Source organism: Mauremys reevesii, linkage group 2 (assembly GCF_016161935.1).
Source record: "Mauremys reevesii isolate NIE-2019 linkage group 2, ASM1616193v1, whole genome shotgun sequence".
Lineage (NCBI taxonomy): Eukaryota > Metazoa > Chordata > Testudines > Geoemydidae > Mauremys > Mauremys reevesii.
In genome coordinates, this window is record NC_052624.1 from 273,246,068 (window position 1) to 273,261,013 (window position 14,946).

Here is a 14,946-nt window from a genome sequence, read left to right on the forward strand (position 1 = left end):
GATTTTATAGACCGCTATCATATTCCCCCTTAGTCGTCTCTTTTCTAAGATGAAAATTCCCAGGCTTTTTAATTTCTCCTCCTATTTCATACCCCTAATCATTTTTAGTTGCCCATCTCTGTACCTTTTCCATTTCCAATATATCTTTTTTGGGATGAGGTGATCAGATCTCCTCACAGTATTCAAGGTGTACAAGTACCATGAATTTTATATTTTCTGTCTTATTATCTATCCCTTTCTTAAAAAAGCAACGGTTTCAGAGTAGCAGCCGTGTTAGTCTGTATCCTCAAAAAGAACAGGAGTACTTGTAGCACCTTAGAGACTAACAAATTGATTTGAGAATAAGCTTTTGTGGGCTACGTCCGATGAAGTGGGCTGGAGCCCAGAAAAGCTTATGCTCAAATAAATTTGTTAGTCTCTAAGGTGCCACGAGTACTCCTGTTCTTTTTAAAAAAGCAAACAGAATGTTGGGAATCATTGACTGCCGCTGCACATTGAGTGGATGTTTTCAGAGAACTATCCACAATGACTCCAAGATCTCTTTCTTGCGTGTTAACAGCTAATTTAGACACCATCATTTTGTATATATAGTTGAGATTGTTTTCCAATGTGCATCACTTTGCATTGATCAACATTGAATTTCATCTGCCACTTTTGTTGCCCAGTCACCCAGTTTTGTGAGATCCCTTTGTAACGCTTCCCAGTCTGCCTGGGACTTAACTACCTTGAATAGTTTTGTATCATCTGCAAATTTTGCCACCTCACTGTTTACCCATTTTTCCAGATCATTTATGAGTATGTTGAGCAGTAATGGTCCCAGTACCGACCCCTCAGGGATACCACTATTTATCTCTCTACATTCTACTGTCTTGCTGGGTGACCTTGGGCAAGTCACTGCTCTTCTCTGTGCCTCAGTTTCCCATCTCAAAAAGGGGGCTAATGCTACAGACCTCCTTTGTAAAGTGCTTTGATATAAATCTACTGATTGAAGATGTTAGATAAGAGGTAGGGCTCTTTATTATCTTATGATATAGGGTGCTTTTCTTAAAGCACCCACTGCTGGAGTCAAGTGATTTATTTGAGACTCTCTGCTCTTTATTTTATTTTATTTTATTTGTTAGCCAATTTTAATCCCTCGTGGTTGCAAAGAGAAGCTGGAGAACATGAACTGAGTGCACCCTAGCGGCTCAGACACCAGAAGGCAAATGAAGAGTTCCCCAGATGAATGTCTTTTGAAGATCTCATTATTTGGAAGCCAATCTCATGATTTTGGTGGGGCCCAGCTCAAGGTTTTGGAATGCTTGGGCTGGAGATACTGTGAACGTTTTTGTGCCCTCGTAGCACTAGATAATCACTTCAGGGCTGCTTCTCACTTCAGGCTGGGAGATTCTGCCTCAGTCACAGGGGTTTTAGGAGTTCCCACAAGTAGGGAAAAAATGTCCCTTGCCTAGGGGCTTGAGAGTCATAGAGCTCGGAAAAGACCCAGGGTTTTCCTGGGAAACCTGATGCCCTCTCTCCTGCCTTATTCTGAGCTCAGCAGCTCAGCCCCCTTGGGCGGTTGCCCCATCCTATCTCCTGATCTAAGTACAGCATTGACACCTCACAGGCTAGAGGGAGATTGCAGGAGGGCAGCCTCATTGTGACCTAGAGACGACATCAGCGCCTGCCTGATGCCAGAGCAGCAACCTGCCCTCAGGCGAAATGAGTTCAATCCTTCTCTATCTCAACTCTGCCTCCTGCCTAACGATCCTGCTGCTCTTTCTTGTGTATTATGCTGTGATCAGGCTTGCCAGATCTGAGGTAAGTGAGACTCCTAGAGAGATGGAAAGGCTGGATTGATGCCAGCTGAATGCAGGAACCAAACATAAGTAGTTTTCAATCAGCAGGCTCGGATGGTCTCCACCCAAGAGTCCTCAAAGAGCTGGCTCAGGAGGTTATTGGCCCACGGACATTAATTTTTTAACAAATGTAGGATTCCTGAGGGAATTCCAGAAGGCTGGAAGTGTGCTAATGTTTTGTCAATATTCAAAAAGGTACAGGAGGTTGACCGAGCTTCTTATAGGCCAGTTAGCCTGAAATAATGGATAAACTGATATGAGATTCAATCAATAAAGAATTAAAGGACGGGAATATATTCAAAGCAGGTTAACAATGTTTTATGGAAAATGGGCCATGTCAAACATAGATGTGACAAACTTAGACTTTTGTAAGGTGTTGTTTTTCACAGATTCCAAGGCAAGATGGGCCCATTGTGATCTTCTAGTCTGACCCTCCTGTCTAGCACAGGCCAAATAACTTCCCCACAATCATGCCTAGTGCATACCTTGAATTAAAATGTCCAATCTTGATTTAAAAATTGCCAGTGATGGAGAATCAATCCACCATGACCTTGGTAACTTGTTCCAATGGTTAATTCCTCTCACTGTTAAAAATGGACGCCTTCTGTCCAGTCTGAATGTGTCTAGTTTCAACTTCCAGCCATTGGACCATGTGAGACCTTTCTCTGCTAGATTGAAGAGCCCATTTGTAATTATTTCTTCCCTATGTAGGTATTTATAGACTTTTCTTCAAACCACCCTTAACCTCTTTAAGCGACATTGACTGAGCTCCTAAAGTCTATCACTATAAGGCATGTTTTCTAATCCTTTAATCATTCTTATGGCTCTTCTCTGAACCCTCTGCAATTTATCAACATCCTTCCTGAATGTTAGACACCAGAACTGGACACAGGATTGCAGCAGTGGTTGCACCAGTGCCAAATACAGAGGTAAAATAACCTCTCTCCTCCAATTTGAGATTTCCCTGTTTATGCATCCAAGTACCGCAGGACATTTGGATTAAAAATTAGCACTATCCAATATCAATGGAGCACAGGTTAAACGGATTGAGAACAGGCTAATGGCTAACTGACAGATCTCAAAAAGTAATTGTCAAAGGGCTCATCGAATGTGGGTGTTTCTAATGGGGCTCTGCAGGGATCAGTACTAGGTCTGATGCTATTCAATATTTTTTCAATGACTTGGAAGTAAATACAAATTTGCTGCTGATAAAAATGTGCTGATGACACGAAGATTGGCAGAATGGTAAATAACGATGAGGACTGGGCAGTCATGCAGAGAGTTCTGGAGAGTTTGTTTGGCAAATGGGGCCCATTCAAACAAAATGCATTTTCACATAGCCCAACACAGAGTTATACATCTGGGAACAAGGAGGGCCTATTCAGCTTTGGATTTAACGATCTTTAGTTTTGTATCATCTGCAAATCTGGCCACTTCACTGTTTCCCCCCTTTTCTAGATCATTTATGAAGATGTTGAACAACTCTGGTCCCAGTACAGATCCTTGGGGGACCTTGCTATTTATCTCTCTTCATAAACTCACCATTTATTCCTACCTTTGGTTTCCTATCTTTAAACCACTTACTGGTCCATGTGAAGACCTTCCCTCTTATCCCATGACAACTTACTTTGCTTAAGAACCTTTGATGAGGGATCTTGTTAAAGGCTTTCTGAAAGTTCAGGTACACTATATCCACCGGATCGCCCTTGTTCACATGCTTCTTCACCCCTGTGACATTACGCCCCATAGAATCCATAGAATATCAGGGTTGGAAGGGACCTCTGGAGGTATCTAGTCCAAGCCCCTGATCAAAGCAGGACTAATTCCCAACTAAATCATCCCAGCCAGGGCTTCATCAAGCCTGACCTTAAAAACCTCTAAGGAAGGAGATTCCACCATCTCCCTAGGTAACCCATTCCAGTGCTTCACCACCCTCTTAGTGAAAAAGTTTTTCCTAATATCCAACCTAAACCTTCCCCACTGCAACTTGAGACCATTACTCCTTGTTCTGTCATCTGCTACCACTCAGAACAGTCTAGATCCATCCTCTTTGGAACCCCCTTTCAGGTAGTTGAAAGCAGCTATCAAATCCCCCCTCATTCTTCTCTTCTGCAGACTAAACAATCCCAGTTCCCTCAACCTCTCCTCATAAGTCATGTGCTCCAGACCCCTAATCATTTTTGTTGCCCTCTGCTGGACTCTTTCCAATTTTTTCACATCCTTCTTGTAGTGTGGGGACCAAAATTGGACACAGTACTCCAGATGAGGTCTCACCAACGTCGAATAGAGAGGAATGATCACGTCCCTCGATCTGCTGGCAATGCCCCTACTTATACAGCCCAAAATGCTGTTAGCCTTCTTGGCAACAAGGGCACACTGTTGACTCATATCCAGCTTCTTGTCCATTGTAATCCCTAGGTCCTTTTCTGCAGAACTGCTTCCTAGCCATTCGGTCCCTAGTCTGTAGCAGTGCATGGGATTCTTCTGTCCTAAGTGCAGGACTCTGCACTTGTCCTTGTTGAACCTCATCAGATTTCTTTTGGCCCGATCCTCTAATTTGTCTAGGTCCCTCTGTATCCTATCCCTACCTTCCAGCGTATCTACCACTCCTCCCAGTTTAGTGTCATCTGCAAACTTGCTGAGGGTGCAGTCCATGCCATCCTCCAGATCATTAGTGAAGATATTAAACAAAACCAGCCCCAGGACCAACCCTTGGGGCACTCTGCTTGATATCGGCTGCCAACTAGACATGGAGCCATTGATCACTACCCATTGAGCCCAACAATCTAGCCAGCTTTCTATCCACCTTACAGTCCATTCATCCAGCCCGTACATCTTTAACTTGACAGCAAGAATACTGTGGGAGACCGTATCAAAAAGTCAAGGAATCCACTGCTTTTCCCTCATCCACAGAGAAGGATCATAGAAGGCAATTAGGTTAGTCAGGCATGACTTGCCCTTGGTGAATCCATGCTGACTGTTCCTGATCACTTTCCTCTCCTCTAAGTGCTTCAGAATTGATTCCTTGAGGACCTGCTCCATGATTTTTCCAGGGACTGAGGTGAGGCTGACTGGCCTGTAGTTCCCTAGATCCTCCTTCTTCCCTTTTTTAAAGATGGGCACTACATTAGCCTTTTCCCAGTGCCTTTTATTTCAGAACTTGTTTTTTAACACTTTTTGCCTATTTTATTCCAACTTCAAGGCAGCCGTTGTGAAAACTAAAACATATTTTGGGCTATAAAGTGCCATTCATCAGAGAATCTCAGATTGCTTTCTAGACACTAAATAGGGCCCGCCTCCCCCACGTAATGTAGGTATTATCCCTACTTTACCGAAAAGGAAACTAAGGCACTTAGTGTCAATGGCAGATAAGGGAAGAGAACCCAGGAGTTCTAAGAGCGACTGACTGGATGTAACACTCTACCACACTCCTTAGACAGGCAGTGTTTGAGCAATAGATACATTGGCTGGGTTTTCTGACACAGCGACGCGTCAAGAAAATTCAGAAAATCTTTAGGGTTAAGTTAATGTGCAAAACTCATTCACTCACTTTTCTAAAGAGGAGCTCATTTCCATTCACTGGCTCCAATGCTGGTAGAATACCAGGACGAATCCTCATCCCTCTATTTAATTCTCACACCAGGCACTATACAAGCAAGAGGGTTATTCACAAAGATTAAGTGTGGGAGTCATAATATAATACAGGCGCTCAGCTAAATTAGTATTGGCCAGTGTACAGAACCAGTTCTTACAAGAGCTGCCACATTAACATTAACCTAAGTCAGTTTTCCATTGAGTAGGAGGTGCTTTTCCAATTTTCTGGTACACTATTCCTTTGGCTAACAGTATCTGCCCCAGGGCCTATTTATACTTGCATCTGGAGCATCCTTTGACTCCTTGCTATATTTGCAAAAATATCAGATACGGATCATTAATCACTGAGCCTGTCCTGTACCTGAATTATTTAATACAAAATATGCAGCGTTTTGAATTATTTAATACAATGTGTGAAAGGTTCTCTGTGATACACATGCAGAGATTATTAAGAGCCCTCACTAACTGGGTCTTATTTGCCAGAACCCAATAGCCACCTGGAACCAGTAACCATCCCCTTATGTCTTATAGTGATAGATTTAAGGAGCTCAATTTGAGCAGCTTAACAAAGAGAAGGCTAAGGGATGACTTGATTATGGTTTATAAGTATCTACATGGGGAATAAATATTTGATAATGGGCTCTTCAATCTAGCAAAAGCATAACACAATCCAGTGGCTGGAAGTTGAAAGCTAGACAAATTCAGATGGGAAATAAGACACACATTTTTAACGGTGAGGGTAACTGACTTTTGGAACAACTTACCAAGGTTTATGGTAGACTCTCCATCACCAGTCATTTTAAAATCAAGATGGGATATTTTTCTAAAAGATCTGCTCTAGGGATTATTGTGGGGAAGTTCTATGGCCTGTACTATACAGGAGGTCAGACTAGATGATCACTTCTGGCCTTGGAATCTGATTGATTTTTAACATTGATCATTAAAAGTGTTGTTATAACTTGTATAAGACAGAATAGTCAACCTCCCAAAAGGTCCAAAGAGTTCTGGCTTGGTACACATGGATATCCAAAAGTCAGGATGCTTATCTGGACCATCTGATCCTCCTGAGTCTACAAAACTGGGCTGGAAATAGCATGGGAATAGGTTCTCTCCCAAAGTGTTTTGGTCTTTCCTGCTTCTAGATAGACTTGAACAGGGGTTGGCAACCTTTCAGAAGTGGTGTGCCGAGTCTTCATTTATTCACTCTAATTTAAAGTTTCGTGTGCCCGTAATACATTTAAATGTTTTTAGAAGGTCTCTTTCTATAAGTCTATAATATATACCAGTAACTAAACTATTGTTGTATGTAAAATAAATAAGTTTTTAAAAATGTTTAAGAAGCTTCATTTAAAATTAAATTAAAATGCAGAGCCCCCCGGACCAGTGGCCAGGACCCAGGCAGTGTGAGTGCCACTGGAAATCAGCTCGCATGCTGCCTTTGGCACGTGTGCCATAGGTTGCCTACCCCTGGACTAGAAATACAAGGCCAGCTCTTGTAATAGAATTTCAATAATTCTGCTTCCAGGATCTTATCCCGCTCCACTGAAGACAGTGGAAGGATTCCTACTGATTTCTTGGGAAGTTAGATCAGTCTCCTGGTTGATGGGGTGATTCACTGTTATAAATAAATGGCCTGGTATAAAACACAACATGGAGATTGGACATTCCTGAAGGAATTTACAACTATGGCCCTAATCCTCAAAACACTCCAGCATGTGTGTATCTTTATTCTCATGAGTAAAGTCATGGACATGCTGTAGTGTTTGCAGGGTTGGTGCCTAGAAGCCAAGCACAGAAAGGGTTTCTTGCAGTGGGAGCAAGGCGGGAGAAAGAGGACTGGGGCACACGATAACATGGAGCCCTCTGTGACTCTGGCCCCAACCTTGGGCTGTGACCCTGCACTCATCCCTGAGTCAAAGACCTACTCCCCAATTAGAGAGGTGATGGCAGCCTACCTGGCAGTAGAGGCAGCAACATAGACACCCTTCTACTTCCAGGAGCATCAGGAATAGCAGTAGAGGGCCCTTTCACTCTTGGAGAGGCAGGAGTAGCAGGACAGGGCCTCATAGTACTTAGCGCAGCACTCAGAATGTGTGTGCCTAGGTGAGTTGGTTGGTGCACTCTTATTTTACTACACACGCAGTTCTTTACTAGGGTGGTGTTGGCAGTGACCTCCAGGGTAGTTGGATTTGGAGTTAATGTGCCATTGAGAAGAATGTGACAGAGCTATTGTTTCAGGTTGGCTGCAGACTCAGGCAGTCACCCTTGCATCAGCTGTACTTGGGTCACATTTTCAAACTTTTCTTCTCAACCAACCATGAGGACTAGAAATATTTTTTCTTTAAAAGAAAAGAGATTCTGATGTAATCACATGACTCCAGGATCAGGGGCTTTAACACAGGCCTATAATGCCTATGCCTTAACCTGTCTAAAACAATAGCCATGTCATTTCAAAATAAATTACCAATGGGCTAAAGGGAGCATTAGTATGTGTTTTTTAGCAAACTCATCAGAATGAAAGTGTTCATTTGTCCATTTGCCATTTTTCTCTTCAAGATGGCCATAAACTTAACATATAACAAACAGTAACTTTTGGAATTTTTTGTTATGTAGCTATGAATCATCTCAAGTAATATTTGGAGTTATTTTATTACATAGCTGTGAATCAACTCAGTTTGTCCTTTCAACTTGTCTTCTGCTTTTACAAGGCTTTAATATCTGATTACTTTTCACCTCAGTGAGCCCTGATGGTTGGTATCCTTGATTTACAGGTACTGCTGCAGCTGAGTGGATGTTAGTTACATTTCTCTCCATTTGGATTAAAGTGCATGGTATATTGTAGCTTAGGTTCTATGCGCCAGCATGTACGTGTGTGTGTTTGTGGTCTATACCTCAACAAATGTCACCCCCATACATTTACTGGCTTTCTTGGAGGGATTACATCTCTATTGCCTCCAGCCCCAAAGCAGCACGCAACACACACTAATGATAATGAAGAGGATTCCTCATAACATGCTTGTGGCCTGTGAGTTTTGACTCCAAGGAAAGGAGGCAAGTTATGTTAAAGTAGCTCATGCAGGAGTAGGGCTGAGAGAGTTTGGGATGTATTTCTTCCATCCCAATTTCTTGTATTGTCACTGGCTTTGAGTGTCCCCAAGTTTGGCCCTTTCCTGTTACTGTGGCTCAGTTTTCTATAGAATAGCTTTATCTTCAAACCTAGCCATCTCCTCATAACTTTTCTGGTATCCTGACTGCATGATACCAGGCTCTCTAGCCACTAGTTCAGATCTTTCACTTTCTATCTTTGATATGGATCCAAAATGCATCATAAAATCCATGGAACCAACATCATCCCTGGTGTAGCTCCACTTAAGTCAATGAAGTTACACCGGCAATAAATTTGGACCCTGGCTCTACTTTCAGACGACTCTTTTTATCCTTTTATCATTTTTTCCCCAAATCTTTTAAAAACCCAAACCAAAAAGTTTTACATCCTTTTAAAACCAGATGACAGGATCAAACCTCCTCATCCCTTTGCCTCTCTCTTGGCTGTTAGGGAAAAAAAAAGGTTGAGATGAAAATCCTTTTGTTTCTTTGTCACCCGTTCTCATCACGCCATTTCTTTGAAACTATTTTTGCATTTTCTGAACTTCAGAACTGTGTCCTTAAACTAACAAAGATTTTCAGTCAGTCGCTTATGTTAATCCAGAGCCCACAATATCTACCATAAAATTATCTTTAGGACAATGTAGACTTTAAAAGAAAAACATAATGCAAAATAATTTTTAAATCATATTTTCCTCAAGCTCTGGCTAATTTTCTTAATTGTCCGCTTCTTTGAAAAAAGTAATTTATTTTTATAGTCCACATTTTTCCTCCTGCTGTTCATCCTTTGAGGCACACAAATAATATAAGATCTAGATATCCATCTTCTTGCGCCATTTATCATGGCTCTTCAAGACTCTTCTTTGAATTACATGCACTGCTGCAAGGATTAAAAGGCTCTCAGTTCATATAATGTGGTCTTTTCAGTTAATTTAGGCACAGCTTGTATTGTTCATTAAGTGCATTCAGTCTGAAGGCACCATCACAACAAAGAAAATGGCCGCTCACCTCTATTTCACAGCTGTAAATTTCACATTCTGCTTCCCATTTCAGCACTGTTTGTTATCTATTGCAGTATTTCTTTCTCTGACAAGAAAAACATTTACAGACAGATTTCAACATGCTTACTCAAGTTTCATCATTACTTCTTCCACAAGTAATTCCTTTGAAATCAACAAGACTACTCAAGGAATAAAGTGCTACTCAAGGGAGCAAGGGAGGCAGAACCTGGCTCTAAAATATTTGCATGTATCATCTTTTTAATCTGCTCAGCAAAGTTTTAAGAGCAAAAGTGCCCATAAAGTATTGCTCCCCTTCTGCCCACAGACAGATGCTGCTGTTGCCAGGAAAATGTTTTTCCAATAAAATAAAATAAAATGTAAACCATGGAAAAGAAAAAGAAAAAGAATCAGAATGGGGAAAAAATTAAGACAGAATCACTAATTTGAGTATCAACAATCTCCAAAATTCACATTAAGCAATTATTTTGTTGAAAAGCTAGAAAAAACATTTGTGACGGGTTCTGTTCTGACCGCTTGATGGCACCTCCTCCTGGCTGTTCTGGGAATTAGCTCTGCCCAACCAACACTCTTTTCCAGAGGTTGCTCTCCATCACTCTCTGTTACTCGCTCTGCAGCCCCTCTCTCACTCCAGGAGCTGCAGCTTCCTCTGTGATTGGGTCCTCTGGCAAGGTCACTAAGTGGTTTCCCCTTCCCGGGGGGAAGTCCTTCAGAGTCTTTCTGCTCAAGCGACATCAGGTAGTGCTCCCATCCACTGCCATGACTCTGTCACTCTTTCAGTGACCTAGGCAGTCTTCTAATTCACTGCCCCAAATGACCACTTGGCAGTGGTCGGTCGGGAGCCCTGGCCTGCCCTCTACTTTGGGTTCCAGTCCAGGGCCTTAACCAAGGACTCAAGGTCTGCAGCTTCTCTAACCTTACTGCTCTCGCCTTTGGATTACTTCCTAACTTGCTTCTACTCATTCTAGTCAGACCCCTCTCTCACAGGGTCTACTAGGTCCCAGGGATTCCTAGCCATCTTTCCCTCTCTCTTCTCTCAGGGAGAGTGACTGCCACTTTTCACCCTGCAGCCCCACTCTGTTGTCAGTCTCTTGGCTTTATGTAAGTGCCACCTGTTCCCTTACAGGTGATCTTGCTTCCAATTAGTGGCCTCCTCCCAGCCTAAATCTCTCCCCTGTTTGCCACCTAATGGTTGATTGGGCCTGCCTGGTCTAATTCAACCCTCTCAGGGCCAGTGTGAGGATCCTGCCCCATCACAACATTTTTTTACAGTAAATTCCTAGCTGCCATTCATAACATAAGGGGGAAGAGGACAAAAGAGTCTTTGAGCTATGGGAACATTCAGGTTTTATTAGAGTTTCTACTAGAGGGAAATGCACCTTAAAATAAATATTATATATACACACATATGCTGAGAAACTGCTACTCTGTCTTTGTTCACTGGGTCCAGAAATATTTGAGACACTGAAAACAGCTGACCAAGAGGATGAATGAAATTCCACTGGGGTCCCGTGGAACAGATATGTTGAATGCCAGGATTGCAATGGTATACCTATGTGGGGGCTCACTGCTTCAGGTTCTAGAGAACTGGCATGGTGTGTAGGGAACACTGTGTCCTGGAAACCTGGGATGATGACCAGTGGCTGCACAACTTCCAAATGAGGAAGCAGACCTTCATGAATTATGTCAGGAACATGAACCAACTCTCCAGCACCAGACCTAGATGACTTATTTTTGGAAATGCATACCAGTACAGAAGCAGGTGGCGATTGCCTTTAGGAAGTTGGCAACACCTGACAGCTAATGGCCAATTGCCAACCACATTGGGGCTGGGAAGTCAAGTCTCGGGCTGGTGGTTGTACAGGTTTGCCATACTATCAATACTGTAAACTATATAATGCAAGTCCCTGAAATTATAGCTGGATATCAGAGGATGGGGTTTCTGAAATCTGCAGGGACCATCAACAGAACACACACATCCCAATACTTTTGGCATCCAAAAGGTACCAGTGAATACGTGAACTGAAAAGGTTACAATTCCCTCATTCTCCAACGCTTAGTGGATCAGAGGGGTCAGTTTATGAACACCAACATTAGACACACCAGCATGTTCAGGAGATCAGGATTGTGTTTGGGGGGGAAGAAAGGACTTTATTCCCCAGAAATGACATGGCTCTGTACAGTGTTTCTGTGCCGACAGTTATTTTGCAGGATCTTGCATACCTGCTTCTAACATGGCTCATAAAGTCATATCCTGACATCATTGACCCAAGAAAAAGGGAATTCAATTACAGACTGAGAAGTTGCAGAACGGTCGTGAAGTGTGCCTTTGGGTGGCTGAAAGCTCATTGGCGATGCCCATGGACCAGGATGCCAATCTGGCCAATGTGGTTCACGTAATTGTGTAATGCTGTGCCTTGCACAACCCATGTGAGGCTAAAGGAGAATATTTCAGGAGTGAGTGGGCATAGGACAAATTTTGTTTGCAAACCTAGCAGCTGGATCCCACCCATGTGCACACTGCTCTTGGTTCCTGGTGGACAAGGGAAATTTGTGATACTCTTTGCTCAGACATTAAGGAACAGTGGGGATCCAAAAGGGCCAGGGGACTCTATGTGATGCTATGGTGCTGCTGGAAAAGCTCAATAGATCATTGCGACACAATTGTGTTGCAACATACCTTGGCAGGTTTCAATCCCCAGCAGCTGGTGTTAATGTACCAACAGAAAGCGAACAGTTGTTTGAGGACCCCTTCAGAAGGCTAACACCTTTAGCGGTGGTTGAGTGCTGTGGAGTTGTAAACGCAATTTAATGCCAGCATTGAACAATGTTTTTATTATGTTAACAGCGGTTTAAAGGTGCTTTATGGGGAGCACTTAATCATTGCTAAAGTACTTGGAAAACAGTTCAGTAAGGGGCTTCACAAATTCCTTCTTCATGATCTGTTCTGCCACTGGTGGGCACAGCACTTATCAGCTGCTCTGCATGAGTACACTCAGGTTGCAAGTGGTGATGCTTGTTGTGGGTGGAGTATGAAGGGTCGTTAAAACATAGCCCTGTGGCAGATATCATCACTGTTCATTTTTGAGTTTTGTTTCCTTTCTCTGTATTGCCACTTGTATTATTTATGAAGGCATAACAGTGTTTATGTACACATCTCTTCTGTTCCGCATTCCGGTGCTGTGGACAGCAACAGTTTATCACAGCTTAGTTCAGCATCATGAACCCTGTGGTCTTGTTTCTTAAGATTAGAAAATTTATGGCTGGAAAGGGGAGGAATGGGAGTGTGGGCAGGGCAGAGAATTCTTTGCATTTCTATGGCAACAAACAGTTAAAGAAGTCACAGTCATGTGCTGTAAATCCTGCCGACCCATTCCCATTATGTGGGCAATAGCCCATTGATCATACTCAAAAAGCAAGGTACACACACAAGTTAAGTGAGCAGTAATTTTTATTTAAAGCGAATTGAGGAACCCAGAACTAAAATGGTTTAACAGGGACTGGAAACAAAGAAACAAAGAAAGGGTCAAATTCTCTGAGAAATGCACAAATTCCTTTTATCAGTGCCAAAGAGCAGGTCCTCCAGGGTCCTTCTCCATTTGTCTCTGCGGTGCTGCTCCTGTCCTCCTGCGTGAATGGGTTCCCTCTCTCTCTTGCAAGAGGCAATTGGGTTCAAACTACAGCATAGTAGATTTAGATTAAATCTCAGGAAAAACTTCCTAACTGGAAGTTGGACAATGGAACAGGCTGCCTAGGGAGGTTGTGGAAGCTCCTTCACTGGAGGTTTTCAAAAGGAGGCCGGATAGCCATCTGCTTTGGATGGTTTAGGCACAACAAATTCTGCATCTTGGCAAGGGCTTAAACTAGGTAATCCTTGTGATCCCTTCTAACCCTATGATTCTATCAGCCTTGGTATGCCCAGCCAAGTCATTTCTCCTTTGAAGGAACCTAAGAAATCCCCTCACATAACAGAACTCTACTGCTGAAGGCCACAATATTGATATTTTTCAGCATCTCAGGAATGCAACCGTTACAGTCCCAGTCCTTCTCAGACAGCTTTCACAGCCCACGAGGAAGGAGCTGAGTTTAATAGTGGTAAGAGACCTGCAGTACTGTTATTAAAATGTTGTAATGTTTACATTGCATGTAGGAGCTGGGTAGGATGGAGTTCAATTTCCTTTCAGGGGCAGCGTTGCCAGTTACTTATTTGTTCTTTAAAGGCTGGCCATCGTTTGGAGAACATTACAGTTTTGAAGGTACCGGGATGGAAAAGAGAGGTATCTTTCCAGTCCTGTGAGGAGATCCAGCCACCTATGTCAGAGAGATGTTTCTGCTAATGGTGACCCCTCTGCATATTGCTGAGTGGGAGGGGTTTGGTGAGCTATGAAGGTGGACTGAGCACATTTGTCCTGCCATTAAATCTGAAGAACCAGCTTCAATACACCAAAATTTTGTTGAATTATGCTTGCAGGACTGGGAGGCAATAAGAAAGGAAATGGGCTATGTTCTAAGCTGTTTGCAGTGTTGTAGCTGTGTTGGTCCCAGGATATTAGAGAGACAAGGTGAGGTAATACTTTTTATTGGACCAACTTCAGTTGGTCTGTATTCTAACGATGTATTCTAAGCTAACAGATGGAGTTCCTATGGAAGAACAACAGAGAACCACAAAGAATGTCCACCCACCATCACTACATCACCAGAAAGTCTGGCCTCTGTGTTCAGTGAACAGCATTGAAAGGGACAGGGAAACAGACAGCAAGTGTATTTTCTTCCCTGAACTTTTGTATTGACACAACAAGCCTGTCACCTCTCCACTGATAAGCGACGTGACACTGTGTTTGTGCAGCCAACCGAGTGAGTGTTTCACCCTCCGCTGATTGCATCCATGCATGGAGAGATCAGACACTAGGGACTAGGAAAAGTAATAAACACCTGAAATGGTCATGGGGAGAATGGATGGCTCTGACATTCCTTGGACAACCAAACTGTTCCCTTTCCCTTCATTGGATCTAGGCAGTCCTTCACTCAAGCCAGCAACCACCCCCTAGTCCTTCTGAACAGCTAATGTTCCTAAGGGGAAATAAAGTTGTGAGGCATGGTGGGATGGAGGGTGAGGGATGATTTTGGGTCTTTGAACAACCTTAAATGTCATACAACCGTTCTTTCCCCACCTGGCCTTTTTCCAAACCTGCCCCCTCCCTGATTTCTCACCTTTCCTCATGCCCCAGGGACTATTGCTGCCAAAGTGCTGGCTGAGAAATGCACAGACACAGAGGCACAGTGATGGCTTGTTATTACATAACATAACATAAGAACAGCCGTACTGGGTCAGAGCAAAGGTCCGTCCAGTCCAGTATCCTGTCTACCGATGGTGGCCAATGCCAGGTGCC

At 43.0% G+C, this 14,946-nt stretch overlaps 1 long non-coding RNA gene across 1 annotated transcript; it reads left to right on the top strand.

Annotated features, from left to right (window-relative positions):
• Window positions 1-1,667: 1,667 nt before the first annotated feature.
• LOC120396571 lies at window positions 1,668-14,506 on the top strand. Its single transcript, XR_005593233.1, has 3 exons — window positions 1,668-1,800; window positions 13,568-13,651; window positions 14,182-14,506. It is a non-coding gene; the product is annotated as an uncharacterized LOC120396571 (long non-coding RNA).
• Window positions 14,507-14,946: the final 440 nt, after the last annotated feature.